The sequence below is a fragment of the Accipiter gentilis genome, chromosome 31 (assembly GCF_929443795.1).
Source record: "Accipiter gentilis chromosome 31, bAccGen1.1, whole genome shotgun sequence".
In the NCBI taxonomy this organism is placed as follows: domain Eukaryota; kingdom Metazoa; phylum Chordata; class Aves; order Accipitriformes; family Accipitridae; genus Astur; species Astur gentilis.
The window spans coordinates 165,926-180,787 of NC_064910.1; the positions used below are offsets into that span (position 1 = coordinate 165,926).

At 52.2% G+C, this 14,862-nt stretch overlaps 1 long non-coding RNA gene across 1 annotated transcript; it reads right to left on the bottom strand.

Annotated features, from left to right (window-relative positions):
• Positions 1-3,102: 3,102 nt before the first annotated feature.
• Positions 3,103-6,388, bottom strand: LOC126052870 (uncharacterized). The gene is made up of 2 exons (XR_007510169.1): positions 6,308-6,388; positions 3,103-3,567 (listed from the first exon to the last, which is right to left on the bottom strand). It is a non-coding gene; the product is annotated as an uncharacterized LOC126052870 (long non-coding RNA).
• Positions 6,389-14,862: the final 8,474 nt, after the last annotated feature.

Sequence of the window (14,862 nt, forward strand, 5' to 3'; positions counted from 1 at the left end):
GTCCCATAAACAAACCCCAGGAAAGAGAATGCACGGTTGGACGGGTGCACTTGAGATTTTGACCATGCGGTAGCACCGTTAACTGCTGAAAGAGCAGGACTCTCTGCCGCTCTGTGTCCCTGTTACGACTGCCCTCACATCCCCAGTCTGCACCCAGCTCCTCCAAAGTGTGCAGAGGGGCTTCCAGTCCTGGCTCAGCAGGCGTCCACATAAGATCACCCAGCCAAGAGGGGGATGTATGCTCACCTGCCACATCAATACCGTGGGTACATCAAAAGCCACCCCCCAACCCTTTCCCCAGAAGTGCTTGTGGGAGGCTTTTCATTCATCTGGCTGTAAACCCCCTTCCCCTCAGGGAGACCAACATCCAGGCATGCCTTGCTCTAACTCCCCAAATCCACTGCCCTCCGAGGAATAAAAGGTGTCTGGGCCACTACCCCGGCTCTAATCTGCAGATATGCCTGGCTTCCCAGAAGTAGGCTGAGAAAGCCAGCATTAAGGCAGTCCTTCCCACTCCCAGATCCACAAAATCCTCAGAGAAAAGAAGAAAAATAGCCACTTCACTGCAGCATGAAGTAAACAAACTTGGGGGACACAGGAAGCCAGTTCTCCTGGGGTCAATGGAAAGGAGGGGTAGATGCAACAAATCTGAGGATTTTCCATGTGCACAGCTGAAACAGCCATGCCTCAAGCAGGGATGCGTCCCATTTATGGCAGTTCCTCCCCACTTCTCATCCCCAAAAGACAAACTCGGGCCTCTGCCTTCTCCGTGTGTAGCTCCCCACTCCCTTCAGCATGGAGCTGCGAGGCTCTGGGTTTGTGGAGAACCACAGGTGGGAAACCGAGGCTACTAATGGTGACCACAGAGAACAGACCAGCTCGGAGGGGGCGAGGAGGGCTGATGCACAATTTCTACCTTTGAATTTGTTGGGAACTTGGTGGGAGTCACAAGCTTGCAAACCACAACCCCAGCTATCAAGGACATGGGCTTACCAACATCACAAAACTCCGGGGACGGCGCCTGCGCCGGCGAGCGAACGCTGGGCTGCCCCACGCGAAGCACGGCGCATGTGCCCGGGAATCGCGTCCGCACGGCTGGTCAGGGAGCGGGCGCAGCGGGAAGCCCGCGGAAAACCACGCGAAACCGGCAACGCTCCCGAGTCTGACCTGGTCGGACTACGGGGGCCACGGGGGCCGCTAGGACTACGCCGCGCCCGAGAGCCACGCTGCTGCCCGGCCGCCGACTCCGCGAAAACTACAGCTCCCGGCATGCCCCGGGAGGCAGCCTGCCCTGCTGCCTGACCCCGAGGGGACGCCGCTTCCGTTCCCCCCCACCTCCCCACGCCGGCGCAGCGGCAGTCCCCGCCGAGCCCCCAGCGCTGCTCCGGGTAGCCACGGCGTGCTCCCGCCGCCACCGCTCCGGCACGGCGCGGCCCCGCTGCCGCTCCGTGCGTCCGACAGGGACCCCGCCGTCCTCCTTGGGGTTTTCCCCGGGACCCGCCGGCCGACTGCGCAGCCCCGCCACGGGGCCCGGTGAGCCCCCCCGCGCGCCCGTTCTCTCAGCCGCCCTGTCAGCGCCCCCCCCCACCCCCGCGCGCCCGTTCTCGCAGCCGCCCTGTCAGCGCCCCCCCCCACCCCCGCGCGCCCGTTCTCGCAGCCGCCCTGTCAGCGCCCCCCCCCCCCACCCCCGCGCGCCCGTTCTCTCAGCCGCCCTGTCAGCGCCCCCCCCCGCACCCCCGCGCGCACGTTCTCTCAGCCGCCCTGTCAGCGCCCCCCCCCCCCCCGCGCGCCCGTTCTCTCAGCCGCCCTGTGAGCCCCCAGGGCTCCCCCCCGGCCTCGGCACCCCCACCTCCCCCGGGCCACCCCCGCCTCCGACGTTCGCGCTCCGAGGGGCACCCGGCCCCGCTCACCTTCTCCCTCGGGGCAGCCACAGCCCGGTCACCGCTCAGCTCCGCTCCGCTCCTGCTTGGGCTCCCGGCAGCCCCTCCCCTTGCCAGAGAGGGGGCGTCGCCATCAGCCTCACTGCCCGCACCTGCGGCTCCTCCAGCCCCGGCCCACAGCTGTGGTACCGAAACCCGGAACCAAACCCCTCAACACCAAGGTGAAGTGAAGCAGCAGGTACTGCCTTGATTGAGTGAAAGATGTCAAGAGTCATCTGATGCGGAAGAGGTGTTAACTGGGGTCAAAATACAGATTTTAATACCCATCTTCTTTTAGTTCTAAGACTTGGCGATTGCCAGGTATCATCTTTTCGATTTCCCCAGGTCCACCAGCGAGCGAGGCCACAAGGGAGATTTCTTCCAGAGAGAGGATAGAGTTATTAAGTCTGAAGACCACGATTTGCTTTTCTCCTTCATGAAAAGGTGAGTGGATCATATAGCATCACTAGTCACCCAAACAGTTAACCCTGAACTTTTCACCTGTCCTTTAATGCAGTCAACTCCAAGCTAAATTTTTCCCGTTATTAAGAGGGGACCAAAGATCATGTGAAATATTATTATACTTTCTACAAATGCACCCCCATCTTAGAGCTTTAGCTACTAGAGAAAGTCTTTGGAGTTTGGGGTCAGAGGAGCTGCAAGTATAAACTTTCATACAGCTCTGTTCAGGATGTGTGATGTTTCTCTGGTTGTCTAAACCAGTCTAAATTTCCACAGATGGTCCCGACTCTGGGTGGCTCTAACAAGGATCCTGGAACTCCAGTAAGTTCTAAACATCGTTTTATATTTTAAACATGATCCCAAGTTCCTTTTTGCACTTGTCTCTACGGTTTTGGCAGCTGACAGCCCCAAGGGGTGCTTGTACAAGTTTCTCGTGAAGGGCGAGTAAATTAATTCTTTTGTCCGTGAGGTGGATGGTTTGGTAACATTATAATTCACAACGCTATAATTCCTTCTTTCAAATTTAAAAAAAATAATTGCCTTTTAAATCCATCCAATTTAATCTGCTAAAATGATTCTCATTGTTCTACCTCTTTTCTCAAGTTTTGGTTAAATTCAATGTTAGTATTCTCCCCGGAACTAGATTTTCATCTGACTTTGGAATCGGAAGGCAGGCTGTTACTGAGGTTAAATTTTGTGTCTTTACAAAACTTTGAGTCAGTTACAAAACTAGATTATTTTTTTTAATCCAAATTACAAAAACGGTTAATATCAAGATTAATAGCTCAAACAATAATTGTTTCATTTTGTTTATCTCATGTTTAGAACCCCTCAAAAAAAATACATACACCCTCTAAACACACAAAAAGATTATTGCCCTCGACAATATTCCTAATAGCAACCCCAACATTATAAACTTTACACAACTGTTTTCCCAAGTAGATAACGTGAAACTTACTTATAGATTTTCCGTTTTAAAGGGCCAGTTTCTTTAGACTTCCAGTTTCTTGTTGGGTGCTTTCTTTATTCTCGAATAATGAAGCCAAGGTTCTTCTCCCAGACCTTTACTGCTACAAGTGTTGTTAAAATGACTCGATACGGTCCTTTCCACTTCTCGGTGATTTTATATATATTCAATCTCCTGGTTGGAAGGGATGCGCTGCTACGTCCAATTCTAAGGGTCCAGCTGTGGAGACATACTGACAAAGTTCTCGAAAAGAATTGCTTAAAGAAATCATAACACCTTTTAAAAACATATCTCCAAAGGCACTCAAGATACTCAGAACATAGGACTCTTCATATGGTCTTTCATACAACATTTAATAAAGACTTGACTTTTCTTTCTCTTCTGGCTATACTCTGATTCTTAATAGAGCCACGGGTAATGCTTTAACCCATGTGAGGAGTGAGGTTTCCTGACAAATTTTACTCGACTGTTGCTTAAGGATATAGTTCATTCTCTCTCTCTCTCTCTCTCCCCCCACACACACACTTGCTTGTGGTCTATGTGGGGTGTGATAGTCTCAATCCATAGATAATACTTTGCTCAACTTGTCTCATGATCTTTGCTATAAAATGAGGGCCATTGTCAGATGACATTCTTACAGGCACCCCATATTTTGGTATTATCTCTTTGAGCAAGACTTTGACTACTTCCCTTGCTTTGTTGGTGCGACAAGGGAAAGCCTTGGGCCACCCAGTAAAGATATCAACTAAAACTAGGATATATCCTTATTTTCAAGGCAATTCTATAAAATCAATTTGCTAATATTCTTCTAAAAAATTTCCTTATTTAATAATCCCAAAGATGATCTTATTACTGATTCGGGGATAATTTTACATATACATTTCACATCTGCTTATAATTGTTTAAACAATCTTTGTCATATTTCACTTTCTGTTTCCCAATATACTTTGTGATGTTCAATGGGGCAATTTCTCTTATAATTGTGGGTGGGACTATTATTCGACCTGTCGGTGTTACGGCCTATCCTGTTTCATTTTGTTAGCCTGCAATCTAATAATTAATTCTTCATCTTTTTCGTTATAATTTGGAGTTTCTTTAGGCAATTTTATACTTTTCTCTGGAACTAGTGCTAGGATGCCTTTTTCTGCAGCCTCTTTAGCAGCTTTATCAGCCAGTCGGTTACCTGCGTTAGGACCAGTCTTACCTAACTGGTGTGCTTTACAGTGCATTATTGTGACTGCTGTTGGTTTTTTAATGGTTTCTAACAATTTCAGTATTTGTTCTGCGTGCTGAACAGTGGTTCCTGGTGCAGATAACAGTCCTCTTTCTCCCCGTATCGCTCCATGTGCGCGTACTACTCCAAAAGCATACTTTGAGTCTGTCCAAGTGTTGACTCGCTTTCCTTGACTTAGTTCCAGAGCTCGAGTAAGAGCTATCAATTCAGCCTTTTGGGCAGATATCATCGAAGGCAAAGTTGGCAACGCAATTACCTCCTCAGTAGTTATTGTCTATCTCGATAGATGTTTTCCTTCACAGATGGAACCGCTTCCGTCGACATATAGTTCCCAATCTGTTTCTTCTAGTGGCACATCTCAGAGATCCAGTCAGCTGGAGTAAACTCTTGCGATTGCCCGCAAGCAGTCACGTTCCAGTTCTCCTTTAACTTGGTCAGTTGTTGAAAACGCAACAGGGTTAACGGTGGTAGTAGTTTTTAGGTAAACATCATCTTGTTCCAGCAACACCACCACTTGGTATTTCAGCATTCTGCTAGGGGATAACCAGTGCCCCCCTTTCCGTTTTAGCACAACAGTTATCATATGGGAAACGTACAGTAATCCTTTGTCCTCAGGTGAACTTACGAGCTTCCTGGATCAGTAGCAGAGTTGCAGCGACGGCTCTCGGACAACCAGAGCATCCCAGACTCACATTATCTAATCGCTTCGAGAAGTAGGCCACAGCTCGCCCACTTGGCCCTAAATATTGGGCCAGGATACCCAGAGCTCTACCTCTTCTTTCACGAGCAAAAAGTTCAAGTGTCTCTTGTGAGATCTGGCAGACGCTAGGGCTGGCACCCCTATTACAGCCTGTTTCAATTCTTGGAAAGTAGCTTTCTTGGCATCGGTCCAATCCATTGTTTGAGGTTTTGAGCTGCTCCTATAAAGGTCAGGCCAGCAAGCCACAATTTATAATCTACAGGTGACACCACTCAACCATTCCCGGAAATGCTTGTCATTAATGTTTTTAGTCTTAGGTTCGGGGAGACGACACATTCCCTCTTTTCCCTCAGGTCCCAATTGTCTCTGTCCTTTTAGGATTTTAAAACTCAAATAAGTTTCTTCTTTCTGGGTTATTTGGGCTTTTTCTTTTGACACTCGATATCCAGTGATTCCCCAAAAGTTCAAAAAGTTAACAGTTAACTTTGGGCATTGTTCTTCCTTCTCAGCTACAATTAACAGATCATCCGTATATTTCAGCAAGATTTCTTGATTATTTTCTTTCTTCCAAATCTCCAATTCTCGTGCCAGTTGATTTCCAAAAATGGTAAGACTATTCTTAAAGCCTTGAGGCAAGACTGTCCACGTATATTGTGTTTTTCTCCCAGTCTCAGGATTTTCCCATTCCAAAGCAAAAACCTCTTGACTATTGGGATCCAAGGGAATACAGAAAAAGGCATCTTTTCGGTCTAACACTGTGAACCATTCTCGTTTCTCCATTAGGGTTGTTAACAAAGTATAAGGATTTGCCACTACCGGATGAATATCTTGTACCATTTGATTTATTGCTCTGAGGAGGTCTTGAACTAATCTGTCATCTTTTTCATCAGCCTTTTAACAGGCAAGATCGGGGTGTTATATCTGGATTCACATTCTATTAACAATTTGTATCTTAAAAATTTTTGTATTACCATTACTAACCCTTTCCGACTTTCTGGTTTTGGGAGGTATTGTTTAATTCTTACCGGATTCGATCCTGGCTTTAATCAACTCTCACAGGTTCTGCTTTTTGGATTTACCAGGAACTTCCCAGTCCAGACGACTGGAATGACAGCATTATACTTGGACTGGTATAATCTGCTTTCGGTAAACATCCTGTCAACAACAAAGCCACTGCTTCGATACATTTAGTTTCTGGAATTAAAATTTTCATCTCTCCATTTTTAAATTTAATTTCTGCCTCTTAAGTTCTCAAATAGATCTCTCCTTAACAGGAATTTAGGAGAATTTGGCACATACAAAAACTGCTGAGTGACCCGTTGCTTTCCTAATTTCATCGTTAAAGATTTAAAGAAGGGTCTAGTTTCTCGTTCGCTTGTTGCACCACCACCACCAATTTCTTCAAAACTTAACTCTCCCTCTAAGGTATTTAAAACTGAAAAGGTGACTCTAGTGTCAACTCAAATTCAATTTTCTGTTCTCCCAGTTCAGCTTGTTGCCGAAATCCGGAATAAAACTCCTTAACAGCAATGAGAAGTTAAGAAGCACGCGCTTTATTGCGGCGCTGGGCATACAGGGGATCACTCCACCTAGTGTGTGCACCTGTCGAGTTTAATCATGCAGGTTAAATACACACCTGTTATCCATATTCACTAAAATTCTGGGAAATGTCATACATAATCATCAACTGTCCGATAAATCATTAGCATATGTAAATGTCCTTCTACGCAGGCGTGGTGAAGCCTCTGGTGGTCTTCAGAAGCCTGCTGGTGGTCTTCCATAGTCTTCTTCACTTTGTCCGATAGTTGACCTCTCTTATGTGATTCTGCACAGTATGATTTTCGCCATCATGTATTAGATTTACATAAAAGTACATACAATGTTAATTCTTGAATTTAACGTTTCTAGTGATTGGCCCTCAGTCACACCACCTTTTCAATATTCTCATACTAAAACATTCATTGGTTAATCTTACTTAATTCCACTAACTGGAATCTTGATCAAAGTGGGGTTTCTAAGCAACAGAACTAAGATCCATAACGATCTCTCTTAGTTTCTTAGGACGAAACGCTACAAACTAATAAATCGGTCGAAGTTTCTACGGTTAACTTATTTTAGACAATACTTATTTTCTTATGACTGTATACAGCACATTTTGTATGTTCCTAAGTTTCGATGACTACATTGCGAGCTTCAAACCCCTATATATTCTACAATCTTTACTTTTTCATCAAACCCAGCTTATATAAAATTTTAACTTATCAGAATATTTGTAACAAGCTGTAACCAGAGGTTCTGCTGGGAGACTTCCCTCCGGTTCCCGTCAGATACGTTCACTTAAAAAGAACAAATCTACACGTGGTACTTTATTCCATTTACTCTCTCTCCTACAAAACAACAGTAATTGCAATATAGTATTATAACTCAAAGTTCTGTTTGTTTACCACTTTTCCTGCAATTCACCCCAATGTGCCAATAAACATCCCAACGGTGATGTTTCTGGCAACTTTTCATCAGCAGTTCTATTTCCTGCACTCTTATTCTTAAACAATTTTGCTAATGCCATTATACTTATATACATTCAAATACTAAATACCAAACAAATGCAAACGACAGCTGTCCCAAATAATACACAAAGTCCAACCCAGCAATAGCTTCCGCTTATGACTTACGGGCAGACGCCTAGGCTTCCACTGCAGATGGGTACCCTCCAAGCCCCAACCCTGCGAAGCTTTCGCCGCGCTTCACAGGCAGGCTTTCCAAACAAATTCCAAAGAAGCAGCGCCTTACCTTTTTTACAGGGAATGCTGCGAGGAGCTTTGCGTGTCGAGGGTGACAGTTCTCCCCGACAATACCTTGGTGCCGGCCGGAGTTCGATCGACACTCCGTCTCGTCCAGTCTCACTCACAAGGTCCCATCTGGGTCGCCAAAAGCGTTACCGAAATCCAGAATAAAACTCCTTAACACCAACGTGAAGTTAAGAAGCAGGCACTTTGTTTATCGCAGTGCTGGGGACACGGGGGATCGCTCCTCCAAAGGCGTGTCCCACTTAGTATCAAAATCCATCAGTTTTTACAGACTTTTCCCGTCAGGTCATTGTTACCTAAGCTCCTTCCATAAAAACGCATACTATGCTCGTTCTTAAATTTAACCTTTGTAATGATCAGTCCTGTGATTATATAACCTTATCAATATTCTTATTTAAAAACAATCATTGGTCAGTGACACTTGGCTCTGCTGACTGGCATCTTCGATACTCAAATCAAGATGGGAAGGGTAAGGGGGTTTCCAAGCAGCAAACTGGTGTCCACGATGGTTTCCTTAGTTTCCTGAAACAGAACGTAGAAAAACCAGTAACTTCCTGGTGAGGTCTCTAGGGTTAGCTGTTTCAAACTTTAACAATATTACGGTTCCTAGCGTCACGCATAACACAGCTCCTAAAGTTTCTATGGCTACGTTTCAAACTTAACAATCCTATACGTTATGCTTCACAATTTTACTTCTTAATCGAACCTAACTCTTCTTTGTGATTAAATGTTGATTTCTTTACCAGAATATTTGCAACAGCCGGAGCCCAGCAGGAACACGGGGGGCACGGCCCGCCCCCCCCAGTGCCTCACCTCCTCCTCCCCTGGGCTCCCTCACAGCCCCTCGCCCCATGCAGAGGGAGCGCAAACGCAGCCCGGAGGGCAAAGGGGCCGGCCGGCCAGCGTCTATTCAGTCAGTCGCGCGCCTATCGAGTCCTGCCAGCGAGTCTGCTCCGGGGCTCGTGGCGCCCCCCGGCGCTCTCCCTGCCCCTTGGACACCTCTGATAGCATATTTCCATACGTTCTGTATGGCACATCTAAATATTTGGATGGTTTTAATACTTTGTACCAGCTGTGGTTTGCTGCTAGGTGACTGTAAAAGTGAGATTTGGTAAATAATTGTTAGAAATCTTATACTAACGCTACGACTGAAACAATAGACAAAAGTATAGCCGAGCAATTAACTAGCAGAGGTAGGTACTCCTAAGTTTTGCAGTTCTTTGCTCTTATGACTAGATGTTCCTGTACGCTAAATGGGAACAATGCTGAAACTGACCACATGTGATTGAAACTGCGTTAAGCTTCAAGATCAAAGAACAAGGACAAGAATAAAGACTTCGAGGACAGCCAGCAAGAACTTCAAATGGGTCGGCGGTCGCAAAAGCACCCCTTCGTCTCAAATGGATCCTTCATTGCGCGTGATCGGATGTAGGCAGTGCTATGATAATCGGTTGCCGTCGTTTTTATGTATACGTATACTAATCTGATTAATAAGCAATTAGTTATTCTATATAACCTGTTTGTGCTAAAGCTGTGGCATGCACGCCAGGTGGAACTATCCCCCGTGCATCCAGCGCTGCAATGAAGAATGCCTGCTTTCTAAAACTCCAAAACGAGTCTTAGGGAGTTTCTTTGACCGGCTTTTCAGTATCAGAGGTACAAGGGAGGAAAGGGGGGGGGGGGGGGGGGGGGGGGGGGGAAGGCAGGGGTGTGGGAAAGAGAGGGGACCAGGGGAGGGAGGGGCAGGGAGGGACCAGAACACTGAAGAGGGGAGACAGGGCCCCAAGGGCCCGGGGCTCACCGCAGCTCTTGTTCTTGGCGCTGCCAGGAGACTTTGCCAGTTCAGCCGCTTCTTTCTCCTTCTCTCCTCCCTTCCTCTTCTGTAACTCCAGTCGCTTGGCTGTCCTCCGCATAACGGAACACGCGAGCCCCTCGCAGCTCTTACGAGGAGGCCTCCTAAACACGTAGCCTCGCTCGCTCGCTTACTACGTGGCTGTACCGCACTGCTGGTCACGCATACAGACCCTAGCGGTCTGACCTGCTGTGGACTACGAGGAGGGATCCTCCCACACCCACAGAGGCAGGGTCTCTCTGGCCTGCAGTGGGAGGCAGCTGCCAGCCAGATGGCCTTCCGTTTCTTCTTCTTTACCTTTCTGTGGCCTCTCCAGCTTCAGCAGCTCCCGTCCACAGCCAGTAAGCGCTCCGCCTGTCCCTCTGCGCTCCCGTGCCGCGAGGAGAGGGAGGCCGGGTAGAGACAGCCTACGCGAGCCTGAGGCTGCTGCAGTCAACGGCATCCCCGGGGACGAACAGACAACCGCGCTCACGGCATGGCCTCTGGCAGAGGGAAAGAGGCAGCAGCGACCGTTATTACCCTAGCTCCGCCCTGGCCGGAGCCCCTCCGTCCGCAGGGGCTTCCGCGGACGGACACCACTCCTTCCCCGCGCCACTGCTAACGGCACCCACGTTAAGGGAGACTCGAGAACACCGGAGGGCCAGCTTGCCGCCCTCACGACAGGGCTCGGGGGCTGCCTGCGGCTGCAGCACAGGCTTCAGGGCAGGGGCTGCAGCTGGGGGCAGCCGCACGGGCCGAGCGGGGCCGGGGGAAGGCGCCGGGGGAGCTCCGGCGACTCGGGGAGGCGCCCGCTGGCCGCGCCTGGCGGGTGCCCGCCTCCGTCCCCTCTTCCCTTCTGTCGGCTCTCGGGGACCTGCCCGGCGCTGCCCTGGCCCGGCTCGCCTCCGGCGGACCGGGAGCCTGCCGCGGCGGCCACTTCGCAGCTTCCCGTCCCGCCAGCCGTGGGCGGCCAGCGGGCAGGAGGCACCCACCGCCACCGCCGCCGCCGCCCCCGCCGGAGGGGATCGCTCGCCTCACCCGCGGTCCCAGCGCTCGCCCGCTGCCGCCGACACCCGCGCCCTGCGCGCCGCCACGCTGCTCCCGGGGACCGCGCATGCGCGCCGGCCGTACGACGGCGCGCCGGAGGGCTCAGAGCCGGCGCGCGAACGCCGGGCTGCAGTACCGCACTTTGCCCACAAGGCGGCACCAGCGGCGGCGGCGCTGCTGCTGCGCTCCTGCGCGGTGCCGGCGCTGCATGTTCGGCGCTTTGCGCGCGGAGCGCCCGCCGACACCGCGCCCGCGGGGCGGCAGCGGCGTTTCCTTACCGGGAGGGAGGAAGCAACGAGCGCGGCGGCACTTTCCCCCGGGGCCGCGCTGCCGGTACCGTAGGACGGCACGTGCAGGACCGGGGCAGCACCGCGCACTCGCAGCCTCCGAGCTGCAGTACCGAACATTGGCCGCGGGGTGGCAGCGGCGAGGCCTTGGCAGAACGCGCCAGCGCGCATGCGCGGCACGCGAGCTGCAGTATCGGACTTTGGTCGTTAGGTGGCGAATGAGAGCGCTGGCGCGTGGGGCCGCGACCGCGCATTGCCGGCTCCCGAGCCGCTGCACCGTGGTTTGGTAGCCAGGCAACAGCAGGACTGCCGTAAACCGCGACGCCGCTCATGCGCGGTTTCCGAGGCGCCGTGTCGCGCTTTGGTTGCTAGGCAACAGCTGCGAACGCCGTACAAGGCGCAGCGCGCATGCGCGGATGCCCAGCTGCCGTAACGCGTTCTGGTTGCTAGGCTACAGCAGGGGCGCCGCAGCGCATGCGCAGTTACCGAGGCGTCGTGTCTCGCTTTGGTTGCCAGGCAACAGCGGCAGCGCCGTACAAGGCGCAGCGCGCATGCGCGGATGCCCAGCTGCCGTAACGCGTTCTGGTTGCTAGGTAACAGCAGCGTGCGCCGTACAAGGCGCAGGGCGCATGCGCAGTTGCCGAGCTGACGTAACTCGTTCTGGTTGCTAGGCGACAACAGAAGCGCCGTAAACCGAGACGCCGCGCATGCGTACTTACCGAGGCGTCATGTCGCGCTTTGGTTGCCAGGGAACAGCGGCGAGCGCCGTGCAAGGCGCAACGGGCATGCGCGGACGCCCAGCTGCCGTAACGCGTTCTGGTTGCTATGCGACAGCAGGACCGTCGCCGCGCATGCGCAATTGTCGAGGCGTCATGTCGCGCTTTGGTTGCCAGGCAACAGCGGCGATCGTCGTACAGGGCACAGTGCGCATGCGGAACTGCCGTAACGCGTTCTGGTTGCTAGGCAACAGCAGGGAGCGCCGTACAAGGCGCAGCACGCATGCGCGGTTGCCGAGCTGACGTAAGTCGTTCTGGTTGCTAGGCGACAACAGGAGCGCCGTAAACCGCGACGCCGCGCATGCGCGGTTACCAAGGCGTCTTGTCGAGCTTTGGTTGCCAGGCAACAGCGGCGTGCAACGTACGAGGTGCAGCGCGCATGCCGAGCTCCCATAACGTGCTTTAGTTGCCAGGCAACAGCGGCGAGCGCCGTACGTGCGCCACTGTGCATGCGCGCCTGTCGAAGTGCCTTACCGCGGCTCGGTTACCCGTCAACAGCAGGAGCCCACCGACACACGCCACCGCGCATGCGCGCCTCCCCAACGCCCGTTCCCACCTTCGGCCACGGGGCAGCAGAATCCGCACCCCCGCAACGATCCTCTTCTGAGCGTCAGCTGCGTGAGGGATGACTGACAGCTCAGCCCAGTAGAGACCAGCCGCAGGCGGCAACTCCTTACTGGGGGCACAGGGCTGACGTCGCCCTGACCTTTCCCCACTCGCAGCCTGGGCACTCCTCTTCATCGCCTCCCTTCCAAAAAGCACCCGAGCGGCTGGAGCGTTTACAGCAGTCAAGTGCAAGGAACAGACAATTCGGGCGGCCGCTTCTGTCCCTGCCCCCCCACCCCATTATCTAGAGGAGAAGCAGCACAGGGAACCTGCAAATGGGGGGGGGGGAAGGGGGTAAGGGGGGGTGTTCCCTGGAGCAAGCCCCAGGGACTGCTGTATCCCTCTGTATGGGGCATCAGGGTTGCGGGAGCGACAGCAGCCAGTCAGCAGACGCTGGCGAGAGATTTACAACAAAAAATAACGCCTGGTTCAGGTGACAGCCTGAAGGCAGGCCACAAGAGACCCAAAGCTGCTTCGTGCCAGAGGGGCAGCTCTGTTCGGCAGGAAAGGCCGCGGCCCAGCGCACCAGATGCAAGCGGCCCACCTGCAAGCGAGCGATACCCCAGCGACCCTGGGGCTCACTTGGGGTGGGCACACCTCCATGCCATCGGAACGCTGCTGTTGTGGTTTAACCCCAGCCAGCAACCAAGCACCACACAGCCACTCACTCACTCACTCCCATTCAGTGGGATGGGGGAGGAAATCAGGAAAAAACGTAAAACTCCTGGGTTGAGATAAGAACGGTTTAATAGAACAGAAGAGAAGAAACTAATGATAATAACACTAATTAAATGACAACAGTAGTAATAAAAGGATTGGAATGTACAAATGATGCGCAGGGCAATAGCTCACCACCCCCCAACCGACACCCCGCCAGTCCCCGAGCGGCGATTCCCTGCCCCCCCACTTCCCATTTCCTAAACTAGATGGGATGTCACATGGTATGGAATACACCGTTGGCCAGTTTGGGTCAGGTGCCTTGGTTGTGTCCTGTGCCAACTTCTTGTGCCCTGGCTGGCCATGAGAAGCTGAAAAATCCTTGACTTTAGTCTAAACAATACTGAGCAACAACTGAAAACATCAGTGTTATCAACATTCTTCGCATGCTGAACTCAAAACACGGCACTGTACCAGCTACTAGGAAGACAGTTAACTCTATCCCAGCTGAAACCAGGACAGCTGCTCTCCTAATCCTGCACACATGCAAGGCTTCTTGCGTGGGGCTTGTCTCTTATCGAAGAGACGCTGCACGGTGTTACTTACCGCCCTGCCCTCCAGCGTTCAAAGTAATCAGACGTGAAGCAGGGAAAGCAAAGAGGCCTGTCGGGATATTAGATGTCCTCAGCAGAGGACCATAGAGCCCTCGAGGTTCCATCTTTGCTCCCTACAGGAGCGTGGCTCTGCACTCCTTGCCGCTCCTGCCAGCGAGCGTCACAGTTGCCCTTTGCCGCCTGCAACACGGCCCCAGTACTGCCGCTTACAGAGCGAGAGGCGCTCGCTATAAAGCAGCGATGAAGAACAAGGACGGCCCGTCGAGATGGCAGGAGGAACACAGAGAGCCTCCAGCATTAGCCAGGCAGGGCTTGCAACTCACCTCGTGTCCTGGTTTAACGCCAGCCGGCAACGAAGGCCCACGCGACCGCTCACTTGCTCCCCCGCCCCCAGCGGGACGGGGAGACAATCGGAAGGGCAAAAGTGAGAAAACTCATGGCTTGAATCAAAAACAGTTTAATCATTATTAAAAAGAAACAACAACTTGTAAGGAAAAGAAGGAAAAAAAATGACAGAGAACAGGGTGCAGGCAGCACACCAGGGGTCTGGAGCCTGATGGATGATGGGCGCGTGGAGGGGGTGTTGTGGAATATGGAGGAAGGAAAGGAAGCGGGGAGGAGCAGGAGATAGGAGAGCAGGGGGTGCAGGGGGAAACAACTCGCATGGGTTAGAAACTTGCATGGGTGAAGGGGGCAGGCTGGAGCAGCGGGGGGCATATGGGGGAGAAACACATGCCAGGGAGAGGGTAGGTGAGGGTACAAAGGTGCATGGTGGGACATGGGTGGGGATGACCTACCCCAGGGAGTCCACCCAGGATGATCCACAGCAGGTAACTCACCTGGGATAACCCGCAACAGAGCATCCACACCAGATCATCCACGCTGGGAGGACCCCCAGCAACGCCCCTCAAACTGCCTGTGCTTCACCCCCAGTCTTCCCCAAACTGGGGAGTTT